Consider the following 17,085-nt stretch of genomic DNA (forward strand, 5'->3'; position numbering starts at 1 on the left):
GACGTGTTCTCCCATTCAACGTGCAGGCAACGTTTCGTCAAAGCCATCGCTCTATTGTCTCTCTTTACAGTTCTTGTTTACGCGCGCGTAAAATCGGAAGGCTTCTCTCAGCTTTCTGAAGGCCTCTCTTTCAAGGTTTGCTGTCCTGCAGTGGGAGGATAATTTGCCCACTGTCTTTGGTTCTGTAGCTATATGCATAGTTTTGTGGAATGAAGCGGTGCGAATATTGTCCGAATTCCATCCTTTTTCTTTGTAGTGTTTCGAAGCTTTGGCACTGTTTATAAGAGGCATTAAAATCTGGCCCGTCACTTAATTGTGTGCGTGTTGTTCTTGATGTGCTATGTTTCCTGAGCGTTCTTTTTTTTCTCTCTCTCTCTTCTTTAAAGCGAAGCACCCGAAGCGAATACTCCCGGAGTTTGTTGAACCGTGACTGCTTGGTGCTGTCTTGCCGAGTAGCTTACACACAGGACCGCACAAGCAGATAATCAATTGACTTTGTTATGAAGAAAGACGCAGATGTCGAAAAGCCGTTTAATCCATCTGACGGCACTACAACACATGACACAACACAGCTTGGTCGCCGTGCTTTTAAAGGCAAAAGCGCTAACAAAGGATGCGCGCGCATAGCCGGCGCACTGAACGGAAAAGGGACAGATAATCAGCACAACCACGTTTCATACGATTACAACAAACTATGTTGCCCCTTCCCCCCCCCCCCCCCCTTCTAACTATTACTAGCCGCCACAGATGTGCTGGTTGGCGGCTCCATTCTTTGCGAAATTACTGCAGCGAAAGAACGAAAGAGAACTAAATATCATCGCTGCAACAAGAACAAGCCATCAAGCGCATAAGTGCTTTATTAAAACGAAGCTTTGTACACCTTCTTTCCCTACTTTTGGCGCGTCTGATTGGTCAATTCCTCACCGAGTAAAATAGGCCGACCATGGAGATACTGCAATTTGCTATTGCACGATCTCGCGTGAGAAAGGTCTTCATGTCGTGCCTACGGTATAGGATCGTAATTTTCGTGCTGCAAAACGCTGCGGTGTAGAAGATCGTCGGTTGAATATAGCATTAAGGTAACCGCGTCAAAAAAGTTTTGGTTCACATAGACTCTAATAAGTGAGTTGGATCTGTTTTTTCTCTCTTTTCTTGCGACTGTCGATGCGTGTACATTTCGCAGTTTTTACTCTCCACAGTTTCGCTGTATTTCGCTTTAAATCAGGAAAGTTAGCAAAATTGTAGGAGCTGTACCCCACGCCTCTCAGACGTAAAAGGATAATATTTAGCGAGCGTGAATTCTGGGAAATATTTATATTATACTTCGACCGTGAGTTGATTCGAAGCGCCGAATCTGGCGCCATCGACATTATTGCCACGTCATGGCACAGAGCAAAATCTGCTGGGGTCGTATTTATTAGTGTTTCTTTCGTAACTAGCATTTGCCAGTGGTCGGCCGTCTTGGCTAATAATACGTCCAGCATTACGATTGGCGTTTGCTAGCGCTTACGAACAATATTAGCATTCTATATTTGTTTCGTATTTTTTTATGTTCTTTAGTTTAGTTAAGATGCTCTGGATGTTCGTTTACACAAGCCAAAAATACAAGTCAGGAATGTCAAGTCAGTGTTCCTTCAAGTGTTCTTCCTGAACCAATGTCGAGCCTGCTTCAGCTGTGTCGATGTTTGTTGAACATAAAAGAGAGAGAGAGAGAGAGAAATCTCTTTATTGAAATAAAGAAAATTTTGAGAATGCATCTCTTACAACCTCGTTATCCTGAACGATTTCTACATGGAATTAACATTCTCTTGGAACTTCGCGCACATTTGGATACGTCCGTTCGTATCTAAACTCTTTCACGTCAACTTGGGTTACTGGGTGTAGTCAATTGAACCTGTCCCCGAATGGACAACTTGGGTCGTTAGGTATGTGCGCATAGGTGTCGGTATATGTGCGACTGAGCATGTACCACGGGGCAAGTGAACATTCTTGTTCAATGAGGGAACAGCGCTAAAGACGCGGACACAGATGAAGGCACGTGGAACTTGACCATGGCAGCCACTTTGCCGATCCTCAATAGTGTATATGCGCCGTTCAGTAGGTGCCTGCATAGACAAGCAGAACAAGAGGCAAGTCGTCAAAAAGGCGAGCAACAGAAAATTGAAAAATTCAGCTACACACGAGTGAAAAAAATTGGCTGTGGCTTAACTCAGTTATGCCTGGGTGTGCGAAGCGAGAGGTACGGTTAATCTTATTGTTTAGCTTGGTTCTCTCTGCGGTTACATCTTTATCGTTTAGCTTCGTACGTCTGAGTGGGTTTGGTTGTTACCTATCGTTAAGTTATGGTTGCATTAGATTTTTAAAGTGCAACGCATTTATTTTGAAAGTCTTCATCTTGTTGTTTCTCAATTGCCACAAAGACGGCCCGATGGTCGGTGAGGCGGGAGGATTCAGGGTTGTCGTCCAGTGACCCGCCGACGCTTCTCGAGGCGTGCGGCTCGTTCTTCCTCCGTCTCCTCGGCTCGCTGCCTCCTCTTGGTTAGTTCAGTTCCGACGACGAAGCCTGGCTTCTTTCAGTCTCTTCGACTCACTTTCCATATCTGCCGACGAATCCCACCGAGCCGCCCCTTCTATACGATACGATGCAACGCCGGCTCCTCCTCTGTTGTTGCAACGCGGTTTCATCGGCTCCTCCTCTGACATTATGCCAGATGGCGCGGCGAGCGGGACTACCAGCTGCGGCAGTTGCTAGGCAACGGTTCAGCTCGCGGTGCGGCCACCGGCCATAGCGAAACGGCGAGAATACGGCGAATGTAGCTTTCGCTACAAAAGTCTGCATCAAAAGCAGCCGGGTGTGAAGAAGTGAGGTGAACAAAATGGGACCAGAGCATGCGCTGAGAGAAAAGTGTTGAGTGAGGTACGTAGAAGTGAAGATGCGGTAACGGAAAAGTGAAGAAAACATCTGTATAATTCCTCGATTTGTGTGTTCTATCGGAATGACTGTTCATTATTTCGTCTCGTATTTTACTCGCTTTACCTTTTTTTCATCTCTATTATTGGTTTATAAATGTATTCCTTCAACACACGTGTAAAATCTGATCGACGCTTCACTAGATTACACTGATTGGGTGTGCGCCGAGGACCTTAAGGTCATCAGCATCGTTATCTAGTCGGCTACGCCGAATTAGAGAATTTCACAATATTTTATGTCACTTTATATTGCTTCAAACGCTAATCGCAAAAACGTCCAAATATAGGCTCGTTGGCGCCCCTCGGCGCCACAAGCTGTGGAACGTGAACGCGCTTGATCGTGCCACTGCTCGCACGGTCGTCGTCGTCTTCTTCCAGAGCTGGCTCCGTTGTGCAAAAAACTATCATCATCGCATCTGTTTCCATCGCATCCAAGCTAGGGAGCCTAAAAGCAGGAATCAGAGGAAGAAATTTGAATTTTCATTCTCTAAATTGGGTATTTCTCTATATAACTATACTCAAAATATCATCTCCTTCGGGGCTTCTTCAATGGGCTTTAGCCACAGGAACATCTGCGTGGCACTCTGTGACTATATCTGTGACACAAAATGACTACCCAGTTAATTCTCGATATAAATAGTTGGATAACTCATTAAATCGCTAATTGTTGTTTTGAAATTATTCTAATACCACCAAAAATTTCGTGCTGTTTATATACAATTACAATGATTTTAATTCTGTCTCTGCCCTGTAAATCTCTTTCCAAATTACCATAAATGCTATACTTCACCCTGATTTACTTTTTCGTGTAGTTTTTTTTTCCGTCTCCCCCTTCCCTTTAACCTTTAACCGCCTGCTTCTTGGCCAATCCCCCGTAGGGGGTAAGCTCCACGGATGAGGATCAAGCAAGCAAGCAAGCACAGCGCTTGCATGTAGGCTCCCGAATCGAAGCGCGCTTTAGCTGCCACCTGTGTCCTTGAAACGACATATTATCGAATGTATTTCCCCGTATACATACATTTCCCCGTATGTATTTCCCCGAGGTTCAAAATAGACTTTCTAGAACTTACTCGACCGTTACTTCGGATCGAGTTGTACAATTTGCGATCGATCGACTGTGGTTCGACAACGACTTCTCAGAAATCAACGGGATACGGTATATAGGAAGAGCGACGGCACAAGGCGATGGATGTGTTGGCTCGGTGCTCTCCTTCTTCCAATTAATCCCGACGTAGAGGAGTTTATGAACGACCACTTTCGATGGCTGCTCGATCCGACAGACGACGATGAAACTGCAGTCCTCGTCATTGGCGACTTCAACGTGGACGTGTCGCGGACAGATGGCTATTGGCTGCCCTCGTTTATGCTCCAACGGTTAGGGCTATACAGTGCTGCACCTGACCCCAAGTTGCCAACGACCACGAGACGCTCGTGTTTGAACTTAACCTTCGCCAAGAACCTGTCCATCGTCGTCACCGAATCCTTGGCCGTCTGCCATAGCGACCACAAAGCATTTGTAACTTGCGTGAAAGAATAAACAACACTAAAACATTTATGTATCTCTGTGTTGTACATTTAAATATACCATCTATATACAGCTTGGTTGGTCGTCCACCGTCACAGAGTGGAATGGCTCATGAATTTCTTCTTTTTTTCTCGGATTCAATCGCATACTCTACCTCTCATATCTCTCCCTACTCTGGCGTATGTTTCGTCTCTTTCGCCATCTAAAAATAAAGGGAATGATGGCAGCACCTTGATGTTGGAGTCTTGGCACTACTCGATGAATAGCGTTTATATACACTGTGTGTGACCGATCAGAGTGAACTTATGCTCCTTTGGGAATACTCCTTGCAATGTCTGTTTGTCTATTCCCTGTCTCTTATCTTTATATCTCCTTTAAGAGGTGTACTTCTAATGTTCTTGCAGGCCTTCAGGCCACGATTTCTTTTTCTTCGTTTACCTTTTTATAGTTACGATAAAAACACGGTTTCAACGACATATCTCCTTTTCCCCGGTGTAAGGTTTCAAACTGGGCTCACCTCTGGCAAACCTTCCTACCTTTCCATGTATTTTTATTTTTCTCAAAAATGGAGTTAAGCACAGCACAAGCAGTTTCTTCCTCAAAAGCAGTTTCCAGCACATACATTTGTTAAATTAAACTATCCCCTCCTATTTTTCTAGGCAACTATACTACATGCTTTGTTCCTTCCAGGTTGAAACCCAGTGGCCTGTTTATTATTATGGTTATTATTATTATTATTATTATTATTATTATTATTATTATTATTATTATTATTATTATTATTATTATTATTATTATTATTATTACAAATAACTGTGTTTTTTTATAGCTTTGCGTTGTCATATGGCACGACGGTTTAGGCATTGTAGGTTTAGGTTTGGATGCTTAAGGTTTATCTCTTCTAGGTTCTATAGCGTTGTGTGTTTTCCGTTTCTCAGGTAGTTTAGGCGACAAAGGCAAGACATATTCTCAGTGGCTTATTCTAGGTGACATTTCGACAGCTAAGCTCACAACGGGCAACGTATTCCTGGCACTCGACATTATATTTCCTTTTTTCGTATAATGTTTTGCAAATGGTAGAACTAGTAGTCAGATGAAAAATTAAACTAACCTTCCTCATATAAAGAATATGTACTGAAAAATTCGCTTCAATAAGGTTGGCATGCGAAGTATGAAGAAGCCTCAATGGCAAGAGCGAAGTTTAGGCAAATGCTTTTACATATCTCCACGCTAAAGATTTTCATGCATGTTTACTTTACAGGAAGCAGTCGCTGCAGCCGTTAATTAGTGATGTGAATAAGGAGAAGTATAGAATTTTATTGGAATTTCTTTGACTGAATTTCTTGTCATGATACAGGAAATGAACAAGAAAATTGGGCATCTTGAGGCTACAGTTCGGCAGCAGGCTGAAAAATTGATCGAGTATTAAAACCGCAGCCGACGTAACAATTTGTTGGTTTTTGGAATCTCGGAGGAAATCGGTGACTCAGAGGCGAACTTGAGGGCAGCTGTCGTTGATGAACTGTTTCATCAAAAACTAGGGGTTCAAGTTAAAGCTGTAGAAAGAATCCATCGCATTGGCAAAAAAAAAAAAAAAAAAAAACAGTGAACGACCGAGACCAGTTATTATGTTTTATGATACCAGAGAAAAGCAGCATGTATTGAAGAACTGCAAAAAACTTAAAGGAAAATCAGTCAGTATCAGCAATGATTATGCAAAGGAAACAGTAGATGCGCGACGGAAGTTGTGGGCGAGCGCTTCTGCCGAAAGGGCGAAGGGCGCGAAGGTATTTTTGATTGCCGACAAGCTCAAGGTAAACGATAAGCTTTACGTATGGGACCACGAAAACAACGCGCGTCTCCTTCTACACCACCGAGATAAGAACAAGCACCGCGCACAAAGGACAGATGACAGGCGTGATGATTCTGGTCCCTCAGGCAGTCCCAGCGATTCTCCGGGTACTTCAACCATTTCATAGCTCCGAATCTTGTCGCTGAATGCACGCACTGTTGTTAATAAAGTAACTGAGTTGGAATATGTGTTGCTGACGGAGAACCCTCATGTGCTAGTGGTAAGCGAAACATGGCTGAATAGCAATGTACCTAGTCACTGTATAGTGCCACCAAACTACCGAATGTTTAGATGGGATAGAGACACTCGTGGTGGAGGCGTTGCGATTATTGTTAAACAGCACATTGATGTTCTAATGACTGAATGTTCTATCCCTGAGACAGTATGGTGCAAAATTACTTACGCGAACACTGTATATCTTCTTGGCGCAGTATATAGGCCACCTGCCACTGCACCCGAGTTTTTGGATAAGCTGAACGATTTCCTATGCAATCATTTGGATCGTAACACCAGACTAATAATGACCGGGGACTTTAATCTACCTAATATTAAATGGGACAGTTTACTACCTGGGCACGTAGAAATTTCTAGTAGCGAAAAGCTGCTTCAAATAATGATCTCGCACAATCTAAACAAATGGTGAAAGAAAACACGAGGGTAACGCCTGAATCTCGGTCATTGTTGGACTTGGTGTTTCTTTCGAATAAAATAGGTGACTATACAGTGTCTGTGGAAGATGGTCTATCAGATCATAAGATGGTTCTTGTGCACATAGTGACTAGCGCAAGCACTCGTCCCCAGCCGTTTATACCTGTGCAAGTTAAGGACTATAGTCGGGCAGATGACACATCTATTCTCGATTTTTTAGAATTGTCATTTGACCGGTTTAAATTTGTCTGCGATTGTGAATCAGTTGACGAACTATGGCAGCGCCTCAAGGAAATCATAATACATTGCGTTGATAGTTTCATTCCCACTCGATTAAAAAATATAAAACGACGGAACCCTTGGATTAATCAACATATAATTCATAATAAGCGCAAAATGAAGCGCTTACGCAAAAGGCAAGGTATTTCTACTGAGGTGTCGAAATTGCGGAGGGCATTGAAAACGGCTCTGAAGGAATCGAAAGAGCGGTTCTTTAACCAAACACTCAATACCTTTATGAAAACATCACCTCAAAAATTTTGGCTTTATCTCAATGACAAAAAAGAACAAATAAAGAAGATCCAAGTTAACAACGAAACAGTGACGCAAAAAGCAAAAATTGCGAGTCATTTTAATAATTTCTTCCAGTCAGTTTTTTCAGCGCCTAGCAGCAATTGCGCAGACGCCTGTCTGCCTTCTTCCTTTTCATGTGGGATGGAAGATCTTGTCGTCACTCAAGCAGGCGTGTTTAACCAACTACTACTTTTAGATCCCAAGAAAGCTAGCGGGCCGGATGGAATACCAACCCAATTTCTAAAGCGATACGCGGAATGGGTGTCATTTTTTCTAAATATAATCTTTGTGAAGTCATTGCAAACTCACTCGTTGCCAGAAGACTGGCGTTGCGCAGTCATAACTCCTGTTTTTAAAAGCGGTAACCGATTGCTAATAAACAACTACCGCCCAGTTTCCCTGACGAGCGTCTGTTGTAAAGTATTAGAGCATATCATAAGTAAGCATATTCTCGTTTTTCTTGAAAATAACGACTTCCTTTATCAGCACCAACACGGTTTCCGAAAGGGACTGTCTACAGTAACCCAGCTCATACAAACTATTCATGATTTTACTTCAGCTATAGACGCCCAAAAGCAAATTGACGTCATCTGCGTAGACTTTGCGAAAGCCTTCGACAAAGTTTCACACAATAAATTACTCTTCAAGTTGCATAAGGCAGGAATAAATGATAATATTTTAAAATGGATTGAAGCCTACCTACACAATCGCAAGCAGGTTGTACGTGTGGACGAATGCTTGTCCTCTCCGTTAGAAGTGCTTTCTGGTGTTCCACAGGGGTCAGTTTTGGCCCCGTTGCTGTTCTTGGTTTATATCAATGACATTACAGAGATTGTCGAGTTTCCTGTGGAATTGAAGCTTTTTGCTGACGATTGTTTAATTTATTCTACAGTAACACACATTGACGACCAAATTAGAATAAACCGGGTCCTTCATTCCCTTCACCTTTGGTGTGAAAAATGGGACATGGAAATCAATTACAACAAATCGACTTTTACACATATTACTAACAAAAAAAGTGTGGTGCCATTCTTTTATAACATTGCAAGTAACAAACTAAGAAATGTAGATACATTCAAGTATTTAGGAGTCACAATTTCACATAATTTAGACTGGCGTAAACATATCGATACCTGTGCTCGACCGCTTCAAAAAAACTTTATTCACTGAAGAAAAAGCTGGAACATGTCAACGAAGGATGCCAAATTAATGGCGTATAGAACTCTCGTACGTCCATCTTTAGAATACGCCTTGTGTTGTCTGGAGCCCCCACCAATAAGTCTTAATAGACAAACTAGAAATAATTCAGAGAATGACTGCTCGTTTTATTGCTTCAAGGTATACCGAAGGACGGACTCGGTAACAACAATTCTGCGTTCATGTGGGCTTGAGTTGCTGGAAACCCGAAGGTAAAAAGCCAGACTTAAGATTCTTTTTTCAGATACTTCAAAGGCTATTGAAGATAAAAATGGAAAAATACGCCCTCTTCCCTGCAAATCGTAGCGAGAGAATAAACCACAGCAGAGCCGTCAATATAACACACGTGTTGATGTTTTTCGTTATTCTTTTTTCCCGGATGTAATTAAAATGTGGAATGCCTTACCTGATGTTGTTGTAGATCAGAAAGATGTGCACAAATTGAACGCTCTATTGATATTTTTATCGTGGGCATCCAACCATGAACTGTCAAATTTGCTTGTGTTCTACTATCTTCCCTCCCTGTAACAGCCCTCAAGCGATGGTTAACAGTATCAACAAAGAACCAAACAAAAAAAAAAAAGAGTCTGCTTACGAGACTGCGCGCGACCTCACCGACCGCGCTTCCTCTGTAAGAAGAGCCGCCCCCCCCCCCCCACCCCCCCCCCCCTACGGCCACAGGGATGCTCCCGCTACTCACAACGAGGTTACGAAATTCTTCTACATGTCTAGAAGGCTCTTTCCACCCGCTCACCCCAAATTGAAGAGGGCGCAAGCTGTTTCTCTTATACTTTTACAGACCGGCACATATCCGTGTCTGGCATTTCTGCACGAAGTTTACCCAGACGTATATCGCGACGACGCCTGCCCGTCCTGCGGGCAGACCCTCCACTCTAGCACACGCGCTCTGGGAGTGTGGGTCGAGATACCCCAAGTTCAGCAAGGATGAGTGGGACTCGCTACTGCGTAGCCCCGCTCTAGACAAGCAAATCCTGGCTGTCCGGCGTGCACGCGACCGGGCCGGTGGGCTAGACCTGCCGGTCCCGACGTGGGACTAGCCGGGTGCGCGACGAGTTCGCGTCCTCGCCGGACCTCTAATATAAGTTATTTCACTCACTCACGTACGATGCTCTCTCTCTCTCTCTCTCTCTCTCTCTCTCTATATATATATATATATATATATATATATATATATATATATATTGTAGGCGTTTATTACGCACATCTTCCTCATCTGTATATTATCATCCTCTTCTTCACTTGTATCTGCGATCATCATCATCGCGTATGTGCTGCGCTGGTTCGCTGACGAGCTCCCGGACCCAATAAACGTCGTTCCAACCGAGACGTCATAATATATATATATATATATATATATATATATATTGTCACGAGTGGAGAGTGAGTGAAATAACTTTTATTAGAGGTCCGGCGAGGACGCAAACTCGTCGCGCACCCGGCTAGTGCCACGTCGGGACCGGCAGGTCTAGCCCACCGGCCCGGTCGCGTGCACGCCGGACAGCCAGGATTTGCTTGTCTAGAGCGGGGCTACGCAGTAGCGAGTCCCACTCATCCTTGCTGAACCTTGGGGTATCTCGACCCACACTCCCAGAGCATGTGTGCTAGAGTGGAGGTCTGCCCGCAGGACGGGCAGGCGTCGTCGCGATATACGTCTGGGTAAACTTCGTGCAGAAATGCCAGACACGGATATGTGCCGGTCGGTAAAAATCTAAGCGAAACAGCTTGCGCCCTATTCAATTTGGGGTGAGGGGTGGAAAGACCCTTCTAGACATGTAGAAGAATTTTGTAACCTCGTTGTGAGTAGCGGGAGCATCCCTGTGGCCGTAGGGGGGAGGGGTGTCGGCTCTCCTTACAGAGGAAGCGCGGTCGGTGAGGTCGCGCGCAGCCTCGTGAGCCGACTCATTGAGGTTCGGGGGAGCACCCTCGACTAACCCTACGCAACCAGTGAATCGAATGATGCGTGAGAGCATCCGGATTGGAGACGCTAAAAGACGAGCAGCTTGCTCGGCGATGCGACCCTTCTGAAAAGCCCTAACTGCCGTTTTGGAATCGCTATAGATCTCAGACCCACGACCGTCTAGCAGGGCGAGGGCGATGGCGGCTTGCTCTGCGACTTCGGGGTCTGAAGTGCGAATTGAAGCGCTATTGGAAAGCTTGCCGCTGGAGTCGACTACGACGACGGCAAAGGTCTTTCCATCGCTGTACTCCACGGCGTCGACGAAGCGTGCGCTGGTGCCTTGTTGCTTGATCTGTTTGAGAATCGCTACTGCTCTCGCCTTGCCTCTGCCCTCGTTGTGGACGGCATGGACGTTTCGAGGCACGGGGGCCACTTCGAACTTGTCTCGAATGCACCTAGGGATCGGGGTACTGACCCTCGAAGATACCGCGGGAGGGTAACCCAGCTCTTCGAGGATGCGTTTACCTGCCGCTGTGGTGGTCAGGCGAGCGAGTTGCGCACGTTCTTGGGCTTCGGCAATCTCCTCGGCGGTGTTGTGTACCCCCAGCTTGAGATCTTCGGTATGGGTCCTAATGGGTAGCCCGAGAGCCCTTTTGACTACTTTGCGGACGGGAGCATTGAGCTTGTCTCGCTCCGCTCTTAGCCAGTTGTGCATAGAAATCGTGTGCGTGAAGTGGCATAATACGAAGGCGTTGATCAGGCTGAGGAGATTGGCTTCCTTCATGCCTCTGTGTCTGTTTGCGATTATGCGAACGAGGCGGAAAGCGTTGTACGTGGAGATGAGTGCACTGCAGCACGACGAAGGAAAGGAAGAAGTGATTCGCGATTGTGCACGGCAGCGTGGCACCTACTGCCGCCCGATTCTTGGCCTATCCCCCTCAGTGGGTGCGAGCCATGATATAGGATCATCATCATCATCATCATCATCATCATCATCATCAGCGTGGCACGCGCGCGCTGGGATTCGATTTGGACGGGTCGGCAGGACGAGCTCGGACCGGCTCGGACTTGGTGGGACCTGTTCCAGGGGTGACCAAGACGGCTACCGGTCCGCTTGGTCAGCCACGTCCGCCTACACACACGAGCGGCTAACGGTCCGCTCGGGCAACCGTCCGAGGCTCGTCGGGACCAGGGACCGACTCTGGCGGCTGACGGTCCGCCCTGTTGGCCGTACCTGTGCTCCCGCCTGAGGCCTGCCGCCGCAACCAGAAAACGCTGCAGCTCGCGTGGCCGCCAGCGGCGCTGACGACCCTGTACGTGGACAGGAGCCATCTGAGCTCGCCGCCAACTGGCCACTCACGCTCCACGAGCCCAGGGTGGCGAGCGTCTTTCCCTGCCCCGGTGCCGGGGCGCGACAGCTTCGCCTGACAAGGCCGCGGTGGTGATCTCGCCGTGGTACTGCATGTGGTGAGTCGCCCGTCGAGTGGAAATGGGCGCTGCAAGTGGGCGACGGACGATTGCATGTGCACCGCGAAGCCAGTTCTAGACTTGTCCGAGTGCTGCATGCATCTCATGAGTTTTTGTCCTTGTATTGTTTGTAAGGACCAACCTGATATACGGCTAACTGTGTTGAGCCCCTGGGCACACGAACCTCTATCACAATATATAAAATCTTGTTTCCGGAACAAATTTTATACAGGATTTTACAGATGAAAAAGCAACAAAATTGTAGCAGCAGAATGTATAAAACTGCCAGAACTCGTAAAATTCACACGTTGCTATGCATTTTCGTTAATATATCTGTAGAGATGTAGAAAAGAACGTGATCAAATACCTGTAGCGTCGCTATAAAGCGAAAAGTTGACGTCCTCGTCGAAACGTTATTAGTAAAAAGAAAAAATCATCAAAACTTCAACATTGAACAATATACCTCTTGCACAAGCCCTCATCTCTTGCGCGCGTGGCTCAAGCAGCCTATATAGGGACAACAGCTGTGGCAGGCGAGCTCTCGCAGACTCTTGTTCGTCAGCTGTGCGACGGGAGTGCAAGACATGTAGGTCCCCTCGTGCGTTGGCGCTCGACCGAGTCCCTCCCACAGCTGTTGGCCTCCCGATCGTTGACGTCCGACCCAAGCCAACGCGTCTTCCTTGCTCCGCTTCTCGGCTCTGTCTATCTTGCCGGCGTGCACTAGGCTGCTTGAGCGACGCGTTATTTACCGATTCGCTGAGCGCTCTTTTGTGGCCGTCTGCTTCTTCGTAGTTTTCTTCTTGATATATTATTTTTCTACGCCACGAGTGCACGTGCAGTGAGGCGTCGTCCTGCAGTGAACGGTACACGTGCTTGCATATTTTCCACGCCACTTCGTCGTCGTCCATGCGTCTCTTGGTACTAACCACAGTGATTTCTGTGCATGGAGACAACCTGACGTTTAGTGCCGTGCACGCAGCTTGAAACCGCTCTTCTTCTTCTTCTTCTTCTTCTTCTTCTTCTTCTTCTTCTTCTTCTTCTTCTTCTTCTTCTTCTTTTTTTGCAATGTCCGGTGAGCGGTGATTAGCTATGGAAGAAAACTGGGAGCTTGGTCAGTGCATAAAACTTGAAAAAGTTGCTTTTAAAGGAGAGAGAGGGGGTGGGGAATCATTCTATGGCTGTCATAGAATGATTCCCCACCCCCTTTCCCTATATGGCTGTCATAGGCTGCTGACGCTGCGTTTTCGTTAGCGCCCAGGTCTTTCTTCCGTTACTGTGCTACTATTGGTAATACGTATAGAGTCATGTGGTGACGTCAACGAAATCGTGGCATACAGCGTGCCGGTCGCCGGTGCGGTAATGACGCGAAAGCTGGCGCATGCATGGAGGCATAAAAGAACTTAGTTTCTGTATGATATATTATAACTCACTATATCCACGGGTGCATGGATACATTCGTCGTCTAGGCAACCGTTGGCGCGACTGAGGGAGCTAGAGCCAGAGCGTCCTTTTACCCGCAGGCACCATACAGCAAGTGCGCTGCAGGCAACAGGCCTTTAAACCATCGTACGCTACCTCATCCATGGCATCAAGATTGCCAAGTGCGAGGCTGTGGCTATTAAAAAAAGTTTAATTATGGGGTTTTGCGTGCCAAAACCAGTTCTGATTATGAGGCACGCCGTAGTGAGGGCTCCGGAATTTCGACCACCTGGGGTTCTTTAACGTGCACCTAAATCTAAGTACACGGGTGTTTTCGCATTTCGCCCCCATCGAAATGCGGCCGCCGTGGCCGGGATTCGATCCCGCGACCTCGTGCTCAGCAGCCCAACACCATAGCCACTGAGCAACCACGGCGGGTAGCTGTGGCTATGCAATCATTGTGAAGAATCGGGGGATCCGAAGGGATTCATTTTTTGTTAGGCACAACCCATTCAAAGAAACAAAAAATTGAGCCAGAGAAAGCAGTGAAGTAATTGTTATATCTAATTGAAATGCAGAAATAATAAGGTACTAGGTAATGATGTAATAGCCAATCAACAACTATTACCGCGAGAGAAGAGACGCAAAAGCGACAAACAAGCAGCGACATTGCCGTGAAGTTTTCTTAACAGGATCTGCCTTGACGTCATGGATGGTGACAACCCAAGCATGGTCCTATAGTTTGTTTGTTTAGTTATTGATTTATTTAAATACCCTCATTCGCCGAGGCATTATAGATGGGAGTGGATTAGGGAACAAGAAAGTAGTGATACAAAAAATGGAGAAACGCAGCAAGCGTACGATAATGGTTCCAAAAACGCAATGGTTACATACTACAATAACACAATACAATACACCATAAAACGGTTGCGTCATACAGTACTAGCGAGCTAGCAAAACAAAATGAACCACTGTATGGGCAGTAAAAGGAGGTACAAAACTGCGCCTTCAATAACAACGAAAGAACGAGATTAAAGACTGCAGAAAACAAGTATAGTCGGTAACGAACATATATCAGTGCGAAGATGGTTCCAGTCAGTAGAAGTTTGCAAAATGACGGTTTGCTGACCAGCTACCGAGTCAAGAAAGGCTATAATGTGGCAGAAAACACTTTGTACTGATCATCTGGAGGAAGAGGAGGATAAGGTGCTGCGATAAGCTCAGCTCATAAGCCTGGGAATCGTTCATCGTGTAACAGAAAGGCATGACCATATGAAGGAACAAAAGCACTGAACCTGGGAAGTTTCGAGCATTTTTGCTTCGTTAACGACCTAAAACATAACAGAAAATACATCGAAAGCAGCAATGTCACACACGTTCCGGTGGCGAGATCGTATAGCGTGATATTAAAAAGAGAAGTTTGGGCTTTGTTTACTGCGGTAATGATCAGCCTTGTTATCAGCCTTATTTATGTGCCCCCACTGCAGCACAACGTCATCTATCAACGTTCTTTTATTATTCCTGTTTTGCGGCACCTGGCTCCATTCTGTGCTAGCGAATTTGCTAATTTCATCACGCTACCAAATCCTCGACTTACCTCAACTGCAATTCTCCTGCTTTGGAACCGTTATCTATCCGACGCATTGCATGTCCTGGGGAGCTCCATTTTGTCCCTCTTAATGTGAAATAAAATATACCGTCTAATCTATAACCCTTTGTTCTTGCCTACTTAACAGCATGCCAGCTATAATCGTTCTATATCTCGTTGGGTGGTCTTTAGATTCTACACACGCTTCTTTGCACTCTAAGTTCCTGCCCAGCGACACTGCTGCTATGCATCCGTACTCACGCAGAACACTTGTACAGGTTAGTTATTTGGAAACTAAGTGTGACCGCGACAATAATGTTTGCATCTTTGCGGTGTCATGGCCACCTGGTGTAATGGATTATGCGAAGTATGAGCGCGCGGCTGTGTTGTACATTTGGTGCCTTTTGGTTCTTGCCGGTGACGTGGAAATAAACCAGTGCCCTATGACTAAAGCGCGAGACGGCAAGCTTGACACCGTGGCAGCAACAGATTAGCGTCTTGAGGCGAACAATATATGCATTTCTGAGTCTATAAATCAGGTCTTGCACATCCACGTTACCCTCAGGAACTACCTGGAACAGTTGAATAAAAGAGTTAATGAGTTTCAATCCAAAATTGAAACACATACCTTCTAAACAGCCTGTTTCAAATGAAAATACTGGCCTTTATAAAATTCAGGACAACGTGGACGACCCGGAAAATCGCTCAAGGCGGTCGAACCTGTTGTTCTTTGGCATTAATGATAGCGATGCAGCCGAGTCTTGAGAAGATTCAGAGCGGTATGTAAGGGAATTTTGCACACAAAAGCTTGGCATTACTGTTACCACCGTGGCCAGAGCTCACCGCCTGGGGCGTTTTTCGACAGACAAGAAGCGACCCATCATTGCAAAGTTTTATAAGGAAAAAGAAGTCGAATCTGTCCTTAGTCTTGGCTACAAACTAAAGAACACCAATTAAGGTATATCACGCGATTACTCTATGACAGTTCGTCTTAAACGCCGGTGACTGTGCCAGTTTTCTAAAACGATGAAGAAGGAGGGGGACCGCATTCGTCTGTCGTTCAAATAACTTCGCGTGAACAATGATGCTTATCTCTGGGACACCACTGGCAATCCGGCTGTGCGTGCATCTGAGTTTTCTACCGAATGAAATTATTCAGGTCATCATGATGCTTCCGATCGTGCACCACCATCGTTGTCGGGACCGAAGTGTTTAGATACCACATCTTTTATATATAGCAACATCAGAAGCGTTACGGCGAAAAGTGTTGCCCTCTCCTCACTTATCGACTCCTCTGTAGCCTCGATATTAGCGCTGATTGAAACGTGGCTAAACGATTATATTTATGACGATAAAGTCCTTTCACGCGAATCATGTTTTAATTTTTTTCGATGTGACAGAAGGAACAGAAGAGGAGGTGGCGTCCTTATTGCGATTAAGCAAGAACTGATTACAGTACCAATTGTTATTTCTTTTTTTCTCGAAAGTATATTCATCTCATTAAAGTGCAATACTACAAATATTATTGCCAGTGTGTTGTACCGTCCACCAGACATGTACGACAGGTTTGCTGACGAATTATGTCGCCTATTGGCCGATGTGTGTACACGTTTTCCAAATTCTGTCCTAAATATTTCTGGTGATTTTAATTTACCAAGTATAAATGGGGCACTCTGTCTTAGTAAGTGATAGAGGTGCGCCACGCTTTTCTGCAGACTTGTCTAGATTTTCACTTATCTCAGCTTATTACGAAGCCCACGTGATCAACAGGTACCACTTCCAACATTCTCGACTTGATTCTAACCAATAATTCCGATGCTTTTTGTAAAATATTTCACCTTAGTGGTCTTTCTGATCATGACATCATTACTAGGCGCATAAATCGCCGCATGCTTCACAGGAGAACCACCTCCAAGCTGGCCAAGTGT

Source organism: Dermacentor silvarum, chromosome 7 (genome assembly GCF_013339745.2).
Source record: "Dermacentor silvarum isolate Dsil-2018 chromosome 7, BIME_Dsil_1.4, whole genome shotgun sequence".
Classification (NCBI taxonomy): Eukaryota; Metazoa; Arthropoda; class Arachnida; order Ixodida; family Ixodidae; genus Dermacentor; species Dermacentor silvarum.